At 41.4% G+C, this 15,818-nt stretch overlaps 1 protein-coding gene across 2 annotated transcripts in view; it reads right to left on the bottom strand.

The window, feature by feature from the left end:
• The window catches only part of tbc1d22a (TBC1 domain family, member 22a), a 196,301-nt gene that overhangs the window by 82,084 nt on the left and 98,399 nt on the right, over positions 1-15,818 (bottom strand). The window lies entirely within an intron of this gene.

Below are 15,818 nucleotides of genomic sequence, written 5' to 3'. Positions count from 1 at the left end.
TCAACCCGTCTCCTTGTGAATCTTTGGTCTGAACTGGGGTTTAGCAGTTGTGTCGATACAGCTGGAGATACCACTATGAGAAGAATCCAACATGTCTCCTTCTGAAGCAAAACACAGTGGATCGTAATGCAAAAATTCATCCAACTCATCATAAAATGGGCAAGTTATAGAGTGTTAGCTTGCTTTCACCAAAACAACCACCATGCTCTGCACTAAAGAAACATTGTTGGAGACACATGATAATGCATTAGGGTTTACGAAAGAAAAGATATGTGGTTGAATGCATCTAGACCACCTTGTCAAGTGGTTCAAGTGATTGGATCACAATGTCTCAATTTAAACTTGAAGTGAGAGCTGTCCACTTGTGATCAAATCACCCAAGGTGCCTGTTGATAACCAGGTTTCAACAGAGCCAAAGTTAAAGAACTGAAATTTATCACTCAAACTGAAACACTGTCGTCTTTTAAGATCCCTCTAAATGTAGCACCCTTGAAACAGAACGTGCAAAGCAGATTTATGGAATGTTTCTAAATTTCTCATTGTTGACCTCTATGTTCTCTGGTTTCTTTGCATCACCAACTGAGTTGAATAGCATGAAGCAAGGGGCAGAAAATCCATCCATCAACAGTATCCATCTAGGTGTCAAACATACGGCCAAGGGACTAGAACCGCTCACGCCAAAGGGTCCAATCTGGACCTCTAGATGAATTTGACCTCATGTTGATGCACATGTGAAGGCTGAGAGGTTTCAGGAGAGGCTTTCCACAAAGTACTTTCTATGGTCACATTTAAAGATATTGAGTATTGTGCAAAGTATTGTCAACCAGCAGCTTCAGTACAAAAGAATCTGGATCAGACTTCTGTCTTTAAATAATATTAGTGGAGCCCCGCTGCTGAGGCACTGACAAAACTCCAGATTGTAAGGCAAGGGATGACTTAATCCGCTTCTTCAATACCTCCCCTTTTCAGAATGAAAGAAAAATTTAAAGGGGTTGATATTTATAGGTTATTATGCAGTGATTTTACTGGTCCGGTACACTTGAGATAAAATTGGGCTGTATGTGGCCCCTGAACTAAAATTAATTTGACAACCCTGATCTAGACTAGACAAGAATGATATGTTCTTTCATTGTTTCATTTAGGTCAGTTTTTATGATAAAGACTTGTTTTTTTAATATAATTCTTTTGTGCTACTGTGGTTCTTCTACTTTTATTTTTCTAAAAGCAAAAGGACTTGCACATGTAACCTCAACCAGATGTAAAAAAAGACGGTAATGCATTTGAGGGTCAGGAGGTTTTGAGGACTCTTGTCTGTGCTTTCAGATTCTTACCTCTGTTCCTCACTTATATCTCTTCTTCCATCCTCTACCACCCCCTCTCTTTCTCACTTCTCCTTGTACTCCTTCTTTTACCCTCTCCTATTTTAATTGAATTCCCACATTTTCTGTGTTTCTATCTTATTTCAGTCTAAAACTTGCTCTGTTCCTCTCTACTTTTTCATTTGAATCGTTCAACTTCTTCCCGTCTCCGTCTCATTTTTTCCTTTATCAATCTCTCGCTCTTCTCCTCTGCCACCTTCTGCTCTCCATTTCCTCGTCTATTTTCATCACTTTGGTGGTGCTAATGAGGCTAGACTTGACTAAGTGTTGTGAACATGCTATTATGTGTCTTCTGCTTTGTTTTGTTCCCTGGTGTTTCATTTTGTTCCATGCTGCACTGGATTTTATTCTGTGACTGATTGTTGTTTAGTCAGATCAGTTTTTTTTCCTTGAGAAGCATTTATGACGTGGGTAAGACATTAATATAAATGTTCTCATTGTTCTGATCTTTCTCCGCTTCGTCTGCATATTTATATCTTTTCTTTCATTTTTCTCTTTTTACCTCACCTCCTCCCTTCTTCTCCATAACACTCCTTTCCTTCTCTCCACCTCTCGCCTGCTTTATTCCTTTATCCCGTTTTCTATTTTCTCCCTTCTTATGCCCGCCCTCACTCACTTCCTCTCTTTGTCAAATCCAATATGTCGGATCTTTGATCAGCTGAGGTAACAGGAGGAAATCAACTCTCACTCCTTCATTATTCATACATTCTCCTCTTCTCCCGCCATCTGTCCATCCGCTACATTTGACCCAGCAAGTAAGTGCAACTGGCCCGTTTCACCCACATGAGCGAGCAGACACGCGGCGCACAAACACGAAATCAGTGTCTCTCTTTTGCGGCCAGGTGTCAACAGCCTCTCGTTCTCTCCTTCTTTGTTCACTCCGTCTCCCTCTCTCCCTCTCAGTCAGCTGAATCAATGGCTCCTCTTCACCTCTCAGTCCATTCTATTAGAGACAACAATAGCTCCACGCTGGACAAGATTGCCTCCTATTGTGGCACCGGATGTCTATCAGCGAGTTGGACAGAGCCAACACAACAACGCTGCGATGGGTATGTGAACGTGTGAGAGAGAGAAAGAGACGTAAGGACGGAGAAGAGAGAGAAAGAGGGAGAGATGACAGGTCAAGATAAAGGGCAGACAATAAACTGAAGGACAGGGCAACGATCTGTCATTCGGTGTGTGTGTGTGTGTGTGTGTGTGAGGAGCAGAAAGTGATTGCATGAGAGAGATGACAGGTTGAGATAAGGCGTAGACAAAGGTGGAGACAATTATGGTTGTTCAGAGCTACAGGAGGATTGGCCAGATTTCATTCTGTTGCTTTCAAGTGTTTTTGTGTGAACATCTCTGGCCTAGTTTGAGGGCAGCAAACTTTAATGTGTATTGGCAGCACACAAAGGTAAAGTAGTACTCAAGTTTGAGACACAGCGGGACAATTGGTGAAGTTGATGGCAAAGGACTAAAAGTAGGGTTAGTAAATAGAAAACTGAGCAGGGCTGGGTTTCAAACCTAAAGTCTTTTTGGGTACTGACCAAAAATGTGACAGCTCTGTGAAGTTCCACGTAGAAGTTGCAGAGGTTTGAGCTAAATGCTAATGCTAAACAGGTATAATGTTCATCATGTTTGGCATCCTAGTTTAGTGTGTCAGCATTCTAACATTTGCTAATTAGCACTAAACCATAGACTGTATAAAAATAATGGACCTAGCTACTGTGACAACACTCACTGGTTTGTGGACTCCTGTTATGAAGTCTTGAGTTTGGCACTTCAGCCGTTGCCATCTTGGTATTTTGGGGGCCACAAGTGACCAAATTCGGACAAAGGGGTGGAGCTGTGGAGGAGTGAGGGGTGAATCTGACTCATCGACTGAAGCAACGCATTGCATTGTGACAGCCTATCACTGAAGTTGCCCCACACTTAAATATGCCTGACTTTAAGTCTAATAAAATGTAATTGGGCGAGTTTAAACAGTTCTCATGAGCCATAGACCCAGACTGTAAACATGTTTATTTCTGCTGTAATGTTGGGCATTTTAACATTGGGATCTATGGGGAATGACTCACTTTTGGAGCCAGTCTCAAGTGGCCACTTTAGGAACTCCTGTCTAGCCCTATTTTCACTTGACACTTTGGGTATGGTACCTTTGGAACCAAAAGTAACCCTTCAGAACTGGTACCTAGACCCTGGGTCTGCTTCGCATTTCCCCCGCAAATAGTACCCTTAATTATGGGCGGTGTTATTGTCGCTCACTGATCCGTCAAGCACCCATTGCATTTCCTTAACACCGGTGACCCATAGGGAAGTTCCTACCTCGTTTATCGTCCACAGAACAAGGTTGCACGCCAACATTTTCAGAACAAAATACAACAGGCTGCAGTGAGAGTCTCTCTCCATGGGATATTTAAAAATAGTGGGTTTTTGTGAGGTTTGTTAGGGGTAAGGTTGATGGACATGTCATTGGGTATTTGGTTATAAACTGAAGTTCTGCACAATTAAAAAGTTTAAATGCATGATGACACAAGAAAAAACCTTCACCATAGGATCACCAAGTAGACTGCAAAACACCTTGAGGGGGACATCAATATGTGTGCTAAATTTAATGGCAATCCACCCAGTCTTTGTTGAGACCTTGAAAATAAAAAATTCAACCTTTTGGTGGTGCTAGAAGAAGAGTCGGTGGATCACCAAAGTCATTCATCCTCTGGGGATCATGAATATCTGGCCCAAATTTCAAAGTTGTTGAGATATTTCAGTCTGGACCAAAGTGGTGGACCGTCCAACTGACACTGCCATCCCTTGAGGCACAATGCTGGCATGGCTACAAATTCAAGCACCAAAACTGGCACTAAATGCTTGCCCAGATTTCTAAGATTTCTAATCCTCTTAACATGTTCTTTGGTGAGACAGTTTCAGATACAAACCATAATTTTTGCCAATAACTAATTTCAGACTCTTTTTACAGCTGCTTATGTATCGAACCAACTGAATGAAAAAAGAAATGGAATTTTGCAGCTTTTTATAATTCTAACATTCAGGTATCAAGAAAAGTATAGTTTCGGTAAATGACAGAAACTATCTGCAACTTTCAAATACCCAGCCTCAGTGTACCCAAAACACTACATCACAAACCGCTATTACAGCTGAACACATTTATTACAATTATTACACTATAGTTCATCACAACCTTGTTGAGATCGAGCCACCACAAATTCAAACGTATCACTCCATTACTGTGCCCATAGATGGGTAATGATGGACGGTGGGGACGTGTCATATAAACACTGTTTATTCTATTTATTTCCCTCTCTGCGACCATTAATATTTACAGGTCTTTATTGTAGTCTCTGCGACCCACAGGTGATCATTTAAGTGGGTCCCCAAAAAAATTCTCTTGTGAAAAATTGTAGTGTTTGTTGTTATAACTGTGGTTATATTCATATATGTTGAAAATGTATCTGAATATTAAACAAATAAAACCCCATATCTGGCAACTTAATTGACAAAACCATAGATTCTACATGTATCTTTATATTCAGTTAATGTGCAAAACATTATACAAAAGTCACATCTTGAGTATATAGAGCACCAAAATCATCTACCCAGTATTAAGTAAATCAAATATAATATGTTGTAGTCCATTAAAAAAGTAAATAAGCTACTGTATGACTGAAATACTTCAACAATTTAAGAAATATTCTTGTTCTGATTTTTCCCCTGCACAATAAAGAATCCATCGTGTCATTATAGACATGAGTGAATACAACATCTGCTGTCACCACAGATGTTGTGACACAAGATTACAGGAAAGTCTGCAGTAATATTCTACATATTTTAAATTCTGGCACATTTTATGAACAAAAATATAAAGTTACTGTCTACAGATGGCCCTTGGGGACCTCCGTGCCCTGCCGCCGACACCGCAGCCTTAGCGCACAGAGCTTCAGAAAGCCGGGAATGAGGGCATCCGTGTGGGCAGGGAGGTGTCGGATCAGTGCAGGGCACGAGAACAAAAGCACCGACACATAACCGAAAGTATGATAACAACTCCTAAAACACAAGATTAGCTCTCTGTGGTTTCTGACACGAGAGATACTTTCAAAATAAGTAAAGTTATGCCACGCCACAGTTTCCATAAATTCAACACGGATTTGTTGTTCAAATTTAGTACTATTGGAGAAAATACCAGGGACGCATCGATTTTAATGCATCAGGGACACAGGATGCATACCTAGCAACATCCCTGTGTGACTGCACAGTATATTTATGCTTTGTTTCAATATCAGCAGACATACCGAAGAAGCTAGACGCCTGTATTTTTTAAGAGATGAGGGAAAGCTCTGCTGTAAAAAGCCTGTCAAAAGGTTCCTCCAATCCCTACCCCAATTACAGAAACCGTGTTCTCATACATGTGACATTTAGGAGACCAGGTCAGCGCAGTGTAACCTTGCTAATGTGAATGTAAATGCACAACTGTTCCTTAGTCTGTCTCTTGGACACTTAACTCCGAGGAGAACACGGGGCCGGACATCTCTTTACACATAAGGAAACATCTTGTACATCTTCAACACCTCCAAATTGCCTTATTCATAGCGTTTTTGTTATAAAGCGGTCTGTTTACCCAAGAGCAAACCAATAACGATTACTTAGAGCGGCAAATGTAAAAGCTTTTTTGTTATATCGCAAAGAAGTAAGTGTCTCGGAGAGTTAACAGCACTTTGAGACTGCCTTGGTGCATGAATTGTGGTATATAAAGAAACCTGCCTTGACTTACACGACCCCTAACGTGATCAACACCACTCGACCCTCCGCTAACAATATTTTCATCCGGCATAAGGTTGCACACTCTTTCCTTTATGCCATTCTTATTACATAAATGTCTCCTTCCATCCTTCCTGTGCCTGATTCTCCCGCCTCAGCCTTTATTCTAACCTCTCCCCCCCAGCAGCTGTTACTGCCTCCATCTCCACTGACCTGCATGTAAGCCTGCTTGGCGAACATGAGATAACTTAATCCGTAAAAGAAAGGGAGATGAAGAGGAGGGAGGTATGTATGACTAAGAATTCCTGTAAAAAAATAAATATAAATATAGAAAGACAAAGGTGGAGGTGTTAGGTCTAAGTTGTTATCGAACACTGGCTACATTTACATGCACACCAATAAGGCTTGGAAGTCAGACAATACAAACACATGTACAAACAAGCTGTCAAGCATCACACACACACACACCAGCTGGCAGATTACTCCTCCCGTGTTTGTGTGAGTGTGTGTGTGTGTGTGTGTGTGTGTAGGCAGTGGATTGAGTGACAGCCCAAGGTGACAGTAGGGAACCCTTGGGGGAAACCAGAACAGGACACGGCGTCTGGTTTGCTCTGGCTACCGTCTGCTAGACGTCGGTCCTCGGACCCCTGTTCCCATCCGAGGGAGAGCTCAACTCGAGCTGGCACCGCGGAAACAGATGGTTACCTTGACAATGAGCAGGCGCACTCCGACTGGCTCGTGCTCTGAGGGAGGGGCTGAGGGGCCGCTCAAGACATGGAGCAGCAGGAGAGGGAGCTGTTGGCCGTTTAATCCTTGAGTGTTCTAGATTAATTAATTGCTGTTTATTCATCTTGTTGGTAATTCAACTGCAGAGGGGTTTATAAGTTTTTGTTAGGATTATTTTTTAGGCTTTTTTGCCTTTATTGGATCATGAAGAGGGGGAGAGAGACGGGACAACATGTAGCAAAGGGCCTCGAACCTTTGAGGAGTATTATAAAGTCTGTATATTTGTCCAAAATTGTTGCATATTTAATAATAAATACAACCTCACACTGCGTCAATTACGTCAACACATTGACTCTGAAACTTTTGTCTGTCATTAAAGTTTTCGGAACAGGTTGGATATTTGAGTAGAACGATAAAATGCATCAAAGGCTTCTGTGTGTAACAATTTTATATTAGATGATAGATTAGAAAAAACACATACGAAAAATATTCTTGGTGCGCAAAGGCTTTTAGTAGCGTATACCACTGAAAACATGCCAAAGAACATTCTTGCAAGGCCATCTGTTAAGCATTTAAGCCATAACGTTCTTGGAAATAATAGAATGAATATAAACATCCTTCAAGTTCTCCACTCTGCGGCTATAAATAAGAAGGACACTGAAGTTGAATTAAAGGCTACAACTGTGTGTCTGATGAATAATATCAACATTTCCTTCCAAGTTTGCAGCAGACGGGCACATTCGAACCCAAAAAAAGGGTCAGAGACATTTTCCTGTTGGACCCCCATTTGTCAAGACTGCCGTAGAAATATAATAAGTTCAGATCCCAGGGCGAAATTACATTTCTCAAAGTTAGGTCCTGGACTGGAAAAATGCATTTAAGAGCCCCTGCTGTAAAAAGGCATATCTGCAGAATTAACATAAAAGGCAGGTTTTCATCTGCTGGCTTTAAAACTGAGAGCCCTCGGGGGTGTGCTGGCGGAATAATGGACTTTTTAAACTTTTTGACTTCATTTCCCTCCCTGGGCATGGCAGGTAAGACACTGGCTCACTGACAGCACATAGGCGCTACACACTGAGAGCTGCAGAGCACTTTGAGCTGTCTATAGCGGTAAAATTTGACATAGATTAAATTACTGAGGCTTTAACTGACTGTTTTTTACTGCAGAGGTTACTCATATATTATGGTTTGAGATGAACAGAACATGTTTAAATCAACAACACGATATTGGGCAGAGATGACAGTTCCATTTAAATTCATTGAAACAGGCAGACATGGAACCATTTTAACAAGTTAAATTAGCCAAGTTAGCCAGAGGCGCTGTCCAATTTAGCACAGTACAAGACTAATTGGCTGCCGGAGAGACTGGGGTAACATTGGGGTCAACTTAACAGAGGTGTGTCTCAAATGGGTAGACGTACTGATCTGTAGAACTTCCATTACTTTTTTATCCATTTATTTTATATTTAGAGGTAGAGTGTCATGGCTAAAAGCAGTTTAATGGATCACATGGCTGAATAATCACCAACAATAATAAACACGGGCACATTTGAACAGGACTGCTGTGAACCTTTCCAGCCCAGTAGCTCGGGTAGTTCAGCCATGTTTTTTTGATCATGTCAGACCGAGATGTGGCCACCGTGTGCGCAGCCTGTTTGATGTGTAAATGGGGTTGTGGAGAGCTGTGAGCTGTTATCTTGTTGATCCTGTTGTAAACACACACACACGCACATACACATACACACACACACACGCTTGTCCACTTAAGGTCATGCCAGGACAGGACAAAGGCTGTCTTCGCTCATTTAGCCCCGAAACTGTCACTCACTGTCTGCTAAAGCAATGGGAGGGGAAGTGTGCAACATGTTGTGCTGGTGTGTGGGTGTGAAGTCCTGGATTGCAGCCTAGACAACAGCTTTAATTTCATCAATAATACACACTCACAAAAATGTTGCTCTACAGTCTCTAGCAATTAAAAAGGGGGACCCAAAGATGTAGCACTTCCCAACATTTTTGTGCTTTGGAAGTTTGAGGATTAACAGAAAATAAAAAAGTTATTTGTACGTGTCGCTCTGATTTTGACAAGACTTTTGCTTGGGAACGACTGATTTTCATACAACAGATAGCACTAGTCATTGATTATGATAAGCTCAGCCACATTCAAAGCCACTGTAAAATACTCCATAAAGACACAGCTGTGACTGCATTACAATTTCAGTATTACTGCACCAATTAGTCAGCTTTTTCTCCCATTTTCATAAAAATGAGCGTGTGTATTCAACACTGGAAAACCCACTAAAAACAGACGTTAAGTCTCCTTTCCCATTGCCAGGAGACCAAAGCTAAAAACACAGCTCTGGAGCAGATGAGCATATCTTTATATTTTGTTTTGTATTTTTACAGGTTAATGAAGAGTAGAAAGCAGCATTGAGGCCAGTGACAATGTTACGGTGGTTACTTCTTTTTATATAGCTCTTACCTATTCAGTCTCTATTTCAAACTTAGTGTAGAGTTATTTTGCACGATGTTTGAGCACAGCTTGGACTGATTTTGTGGTGGTGCGTCATTGCATCTCACTGGTAAAGCGGCTAAAATAAACGCGTTCACCCAGGTGTGGATAGGAGTATTGCAGAATCAATTGACCCTGGTTTGAATGCCAAGTGGAACCTTTCCTATTACATACAAAAGCAAGATGGTAGCAGGTGTTAGTGGGCTCTATTGTCATATGGGCAACAGAGCTAAAGAGGGCAACTGCCAACTGAAGCTCGAACCATTTATCACCTGCCAGGACGAGATCTGTCAGAAGTACGCAACACTGTCGTTCTGTGAATGCACACAAAAACACGAAGATGCAGCAACATAAACAAAGAGAACCTGCGCGGATTTATGTTTGAGCAGCAATGGATTCCACGATGTCCTGTCGCTTCATTGGAGAAATACCTGTCGTTACTGCCACCCAATCCACCAACCCTCTATCTTCATCCAACGCGGACAAACTACACCAACAATCCATAGTAAGATAAGCATGTAACTTAAGCTAGTTTGCATGTTTTTATTTGTAGCCTAATATGCTCACTTTTATCTGGTTATGTCGTTGATCCTTAGCAATATCATTTTGGTAACAGTGTAACTTGGTTATGAAGCCAGTAACCAGAAATTCATGTATGTTAACATGTTCGTCCAAGCGCACTTCCTTCCTAAACATTCAAACAGAAACTGGCAAGCCACCAAGAAAAAGACAATGAGGCTATTGACCGATATCGTCTCTTGATCACAGGCCCCTCGATTGAATCCAATTGAAATTGTATTGTGGCAGACTTGTGATATCATCAAGTATTGTACAGTTGTCCAAAGAGTCAATATGATACTATATCATGATGAAACTTGCGATTTACACCTCTCTTAGGTATATTAGAGCCCACTGGGGTAAACCTCTGTGGCTCCATGTTGCCAAGAATTCATAAAGCACCCAGCAATCTCCACTGTGACTGTGTGTTGCTTGGCAACCACTCTGCTAATTGTTGCTGAAGTACTTCATTGCTTGGCAGAAGAATGATTATTTGGTTATTGAATTATGCACAACCCACAATATACGAATGACTATTTATTAATAAATGATTGCACTTTTTTGTTGCTGCTCTTCTTTATGAAACATTGCTAGGTATATATGGTAATAGTTTTATGACAGCAATAAGCAACTTTAAGCCGTGGTTTTCAGCTCCGTGTCGCCCCTTAGCTGTCCTCAAATCACTGTACACTGCGCCTTGTGTGGCTGATTGCTTAACTCTAACCCATGTACGTCTTATCCCAGCCTGCTCCTTTAGAGGAGGGGGCTGCAGTGCTGCCAATTAAAACAGCAGCTCATTAGAGAAGCCGCTTAAGTGAACTGACAGCCAAAATAGCCTGTTCACTTTTAGGTGGGAGAGAGGCAGTTAATGGCCAATTTACCGTATTAAAAATAAAGAAAACTTTCAAAATTATTTCCACTGTACACCAGGTAATTATACAAGATTGCAGGAAAACCACACCGGCTGTGTTTCATGGATGGAAACACAGCTTTTTTTTTCTTCACAAACTTCCCCGACCATGTGTTCAAACCTCCCATTTGTGACTCCACTCTGCACTGTGATGCAATTAAACTCTATCTAATATTTTACACAAATTGGTCCAAAACAAGTGGATACCAGTGTGTCACCAGTTCCAGCAGATACTGGTTATATACTGGACGTATAAGGTGCTTAAAAGGCAGTGAGCAAATGTAATTGCGTGGGCAGACTCCCTTTCTCTGTAACCCCCAGACCTCCACCTTCAGGCCCTCAGTTAAGTGTAATAGTGTATAGTGGATGTGAGAGGGTTTGAGACGAGGTCAGAGCAAGGATCACCAACTAATTACGGTGCTGAGGCACTCAGCCTCCGTCAGATTGTTTAGAAAGCATTAGGGGGGAAACATGGGCTTCCCTGGTGCATTGCACGTAATTAGTTTGGAGCCAAGGTCACAAACAAACACAAGCGCGGGGACAAACAACATCCGTACACTTGCGAAAGCATACACAAAGACACACACTCTATTCTTCTCTCTTACTTCCTCTGCTCTCAAGCTTCTCTCTGTCTTGCTCTCTCAGGGGCAACAAGGCACGGCGTCTATTAATTTCCTAAATGAATAGCCGACCAATTGATAGTTATTTATGGATCATCACACTTTATGCACAACACATGCTCCTTACTATTAATTACCTTTAGTGTGGAGCTAGGAGATATATTGAGTTTCACAATATTGAGTATGTTTTAAATGCCCAGATGTATTAACGGGATGTCTACAGGTATCAGACACTTACATTTAATGCTTTTTAAGACCTTTTCAAGATAATTTAAGACTGATTTTTGGACTGATAACTTCTTATTCAAGCACTACTGGTATAAAGCAAGTATAAAGGTACGTAGTATATATGTGGCCCCATGAAGAGGTAGGTTTTATGTAGGAACATGGTTATTAGAGTAAATTAGATTCATCTGCATTTTGCCAACAGGTAAGTGCAAGTATAAAGAAAAAGGCAGTACTGGGTTCAGTTGTAGGTTTATAGATTTACAACAGAAATATGGACTTCAATGCAGAAAATCTTAACTCATTTTGACATTAAGAAAATTAAAAGATCGATAAATGTTGGATGCAACTGAGATCTCTTAAGTCCATTTAATGACCTTTAAGGCCTAATATTTAGAAAATTGAAGACTTTTTCAGGACCTGCAGACTACAGCTTAGATTCCCTGCCCAAGCCCGAACCCGACCTGAACCAGTCCCAGATCCGACCCCATTGTCGACGGTGACAACGTGTGTGTCAGCTTCGTCGAGTGTACCAAGTGCAGCACGATGCTGGTAATTTGACAGCAAAATGATGGGGACCTCGACACTTAAGAGACACATGACGAAGGCTTGCTATGGAGTTCAAACCAGGCTCGTAATTACAGTTAAAAGGCCAAGCCGGGCCGGGCTGGGACAGAACATGCACTGACTCGGGTGGGGTCGGGCTGGATTTTTTTGGGCCCAATCTAAGCTCTACTGCAGACACCCTGATTAAACAACGTAAACAGATATTAGGCTGTTGAAACCACTTCTCTCAATAAAACTTCATGTCAGCATCAAACTACAGGTGTTTTTTTTTTTTTTTTTATCCCTAAAACACTAATTTCCATAAAACAATAGGCATATTGCCTGATCAATGCATTAAAGACTAACTGCTGTGGCCATCCTCCAAAGTGTTACTTTAGATTAGGGGCACTGACCCGACCGGGGAGACTTGGCAGATGCTTCTTTAACTGTGCCAGGAAACAATGATTAGAGTAGCTGTGCTAAAACATGGATCACAGAGACAACCAGTGACACCTCGGACACAACTACAAGAACCAAACAGACTTTTGGAATTAACAGTAAGTCAAAAGGTGCCAAAAATGTTGATACTTTATGATGAGAAAGAAAGTTTTCCACATGTCCTGACAGCAGAAATAGCATCTACGAAGGTAGAAACTGTTCTACTGCCTGTGAATTTGTGCTTTAATCCATCACAGAGAGATACGGTAAAAACATATTTTTAGGACAAAGGTGGAAAAGAGAAAGGTTGGTAACAATGGTACTGTTGAAGGCAAATCTACCGCCAGCCAAGGCAGGCACATTTAGAATTGACAGATGGCTCAACCATGACCGCTGGGAGCGAGGCTGATTAAGAGAGCTTGTGGGCAAAAGGGTTTGGGAGGAAATGATGAAACAAAATGAAGTTTGGTGCTGTGGTCTGTATGCAATTATATGCCCTCCAGACCCCCAGACCTGCTTTAGAATATGCAAGACAATCACATTTCTTAAAACCCACACAGACAAGCCGTGTCATACATAATGCTCACAATGTTAGAGACATCCTGCAGGCATTACAACAGACAGAAATGTCAAACCACCACAACTCTGGAACATTCAACACTGTGTATAGAATTGATTATCTGTAGCTGTACATCACGCACACATGCACTGACATCAGCAATTATACAAATCTACATTGTTTCTGCTCAATAGAAACTCCTCAATGGAAAAGCAAGGATAACATTTATGGTGTTAAACTCCATTACTGTCAGGATGCTGTTATTAAACAATATTCATAAGATACCTAATCTAGAATTTGGCACACAAGGTCTCTAAAAGGTATCTTGTTAAACTGAGGCATTTTCCTTAAACTTAGTGAACTGACACTAACTCAGAATGAAGCTAAGCTGTACAGAGAAACAAAACACACGTTTTCACACACTCTTTACAAGCATTTAGGGGCATAAATTTATCAATGTAACTGTGAGTCTGCATGCAGTACTGGGGCTCATATCCTTGAGGTCACCAGTGTTGTTAGACATACCCTTTTCCACCAAAATAAGCACATTTACGAAGGTTGTTTTAAACACATGAACACAGGAAAACTATAGATGTCTTTCCCATTGCCAGTAGACTGGAGTTATGTACACGGCTCAGCAGCAGACGAGTACGCCTTTCTGGGGGTGTGTGTGTGTTTCTTTCTGGTGTGTCACATTCAGTGTCACAGACATGATGGGAAACAGGTTAATAAACAGTAGAAAGCAGCATGAAGGCCAGTGAACATGTCGTGGTGGTTACTTCTTGGTCTATATCTCTTACTTATTCGGTCTCTCTTTCAAACTTGGAACACACTAATTTGCAGCGATGTTTGACAATGCTTGGACAAAGACAGACGGTATTTTGTGGTGGTGCGTCATTGAATCTCACAGGTAAAGGGGCACAGGATTAATGCCTCCGCCCGCTCAACACTAACGCACATGTTGCGGAGCAGTGAACAAACCAAACAACACAATGTCAGGAGAAATTGAAAAAATATGCCGTCTATGTAAAGTCAACTTGCTAATTAAGGAGCCATTACATGTTCAAGAGTTTTATAAAGCTGCTCAAACGCCAAAGAGAGGCTATAAGTGAACATTTCAGACACACAGGGCAGGCTCTACAAGGAAGAAGGAGGACGTCCTCTTCTCTCCTTGCCACGGCGACGCGCGCGGCAATGACATCATTCATCGTCGATTTCACTAGATGGCGACAGGACGATAGGATATGGACAAGATCACCCAACTCTATCACCTGGGTATTTCCATCAATGCCAATCGGAGCTGGAGCCAATAAATACCCTTGACTACTGCAGAGTCATTTGACCCGAGTGTGAGCTCTAAAATCAATGTGTTTGTATGATACCTTTTCAATTTTCAAATATTCCCTCTGAGCACACTATATTGCTGTAACTATTTACCTTGCACGGCAGTTGGATTCTCACAAGATCACGTAAGAAACCACCTTGTCAGGATTCAAGCAATCCACACCAGACCAATCAGCATCCTGTGAGGAGCTACTGATAGCTAGGGTCATGGTTTTGGTGTGTGTGATGACACAGAGAGGTGACTGCTTGTTCAAACAACAATGGCGGCTCCTAAAAAGGTTAGCCTAGATGCTGCAATAGCATCAGTTAGAACAACAAGGAAGGCTTTTCTCAATGAAAAAAGATACACTGAACAAACATTTAAATGCAGCACTTGTTTTTTGCACCCACTTTCACAGGTTAACTTTTTTATACACTCTATAAATAAATTAGCCTCAAATTTTGGTTGCAAAATTTGTTTAAATCCACATTAGTGAGCACTTCTCTTTTTTCTAAGACAATCCAGCCACCTGAGATGTTACCCATGAACACTGTTCATTTCAATACAGTAAGACTTTCCCAATGTTGTTTCCCTGAATTTGGCAGTACATCCAACCAGCCTCACAACCGCACAAGTCAGTTAAAATGACAAACTGCTATCAAGTCAAGACCCTGGTGAGAACGATGAGCATGCAGATGAGCCTCCCTGAAGCATTTCTGACAGCTTGTGCAGAAATTCTTCGGTTGTTCAAACTAATTGTTGCATCAGCTGTTCAGAGGCTGGTCTCAGACAATCTTGTGGGTGAATACGCTGTGTGTAGAGGTCCTGAACTGGTGTGGCTATATGTGGTCTGCAGTTGTAATGCTGGTTGGATGTACTGCCAAATTCAGGAGATTTTTCTTACGGTATTGAAATGACATTAAGTTCACGATAGAACAGCTCTGGTGAGCATTCCTGAAGTCAGCATGCCAATGGCACACTCCCTCAAAACTTTCAAGATCTGTGACATTTTGAGATGTCTGATCAAATTGCACATTTCAGAGTGACCTTTTATTGTGACCATCCTAAGGGACACCTGTGTAATAATGATGCTGTTTCATCGCCATCTTAATATACCACACCTGTCACAGGGATGGATTATCTTGGAAAGGAGAAGTGCTCACTAACATAATTTGTGAAAAATGTATCTGTTGAGTGCATGAAAAAATTTAAACCTGTGAAAAATGAGAGCAAAAAGTGTTACGCTTAAACTTTTATTCGGTGTATTTC

Source organism: Epinephelus lanceolatus, chromosome 23 (assembly GCF_041903045.1).
Source record: "Epinephelus lanceolatus isolate andai-2023 chromosome 23, ASM4190304v1, whole genome shotgun sequence".
Lineage (NCBI taxonomy): Eukaryota > Metazoa > Chordata > Actinopteri > Perciformes > Serranidae > Epinephelus > Epinephelus lanceolatus.
This window is presented reverse-complemented; position numbering and strand designations above follow the sequence as displayed.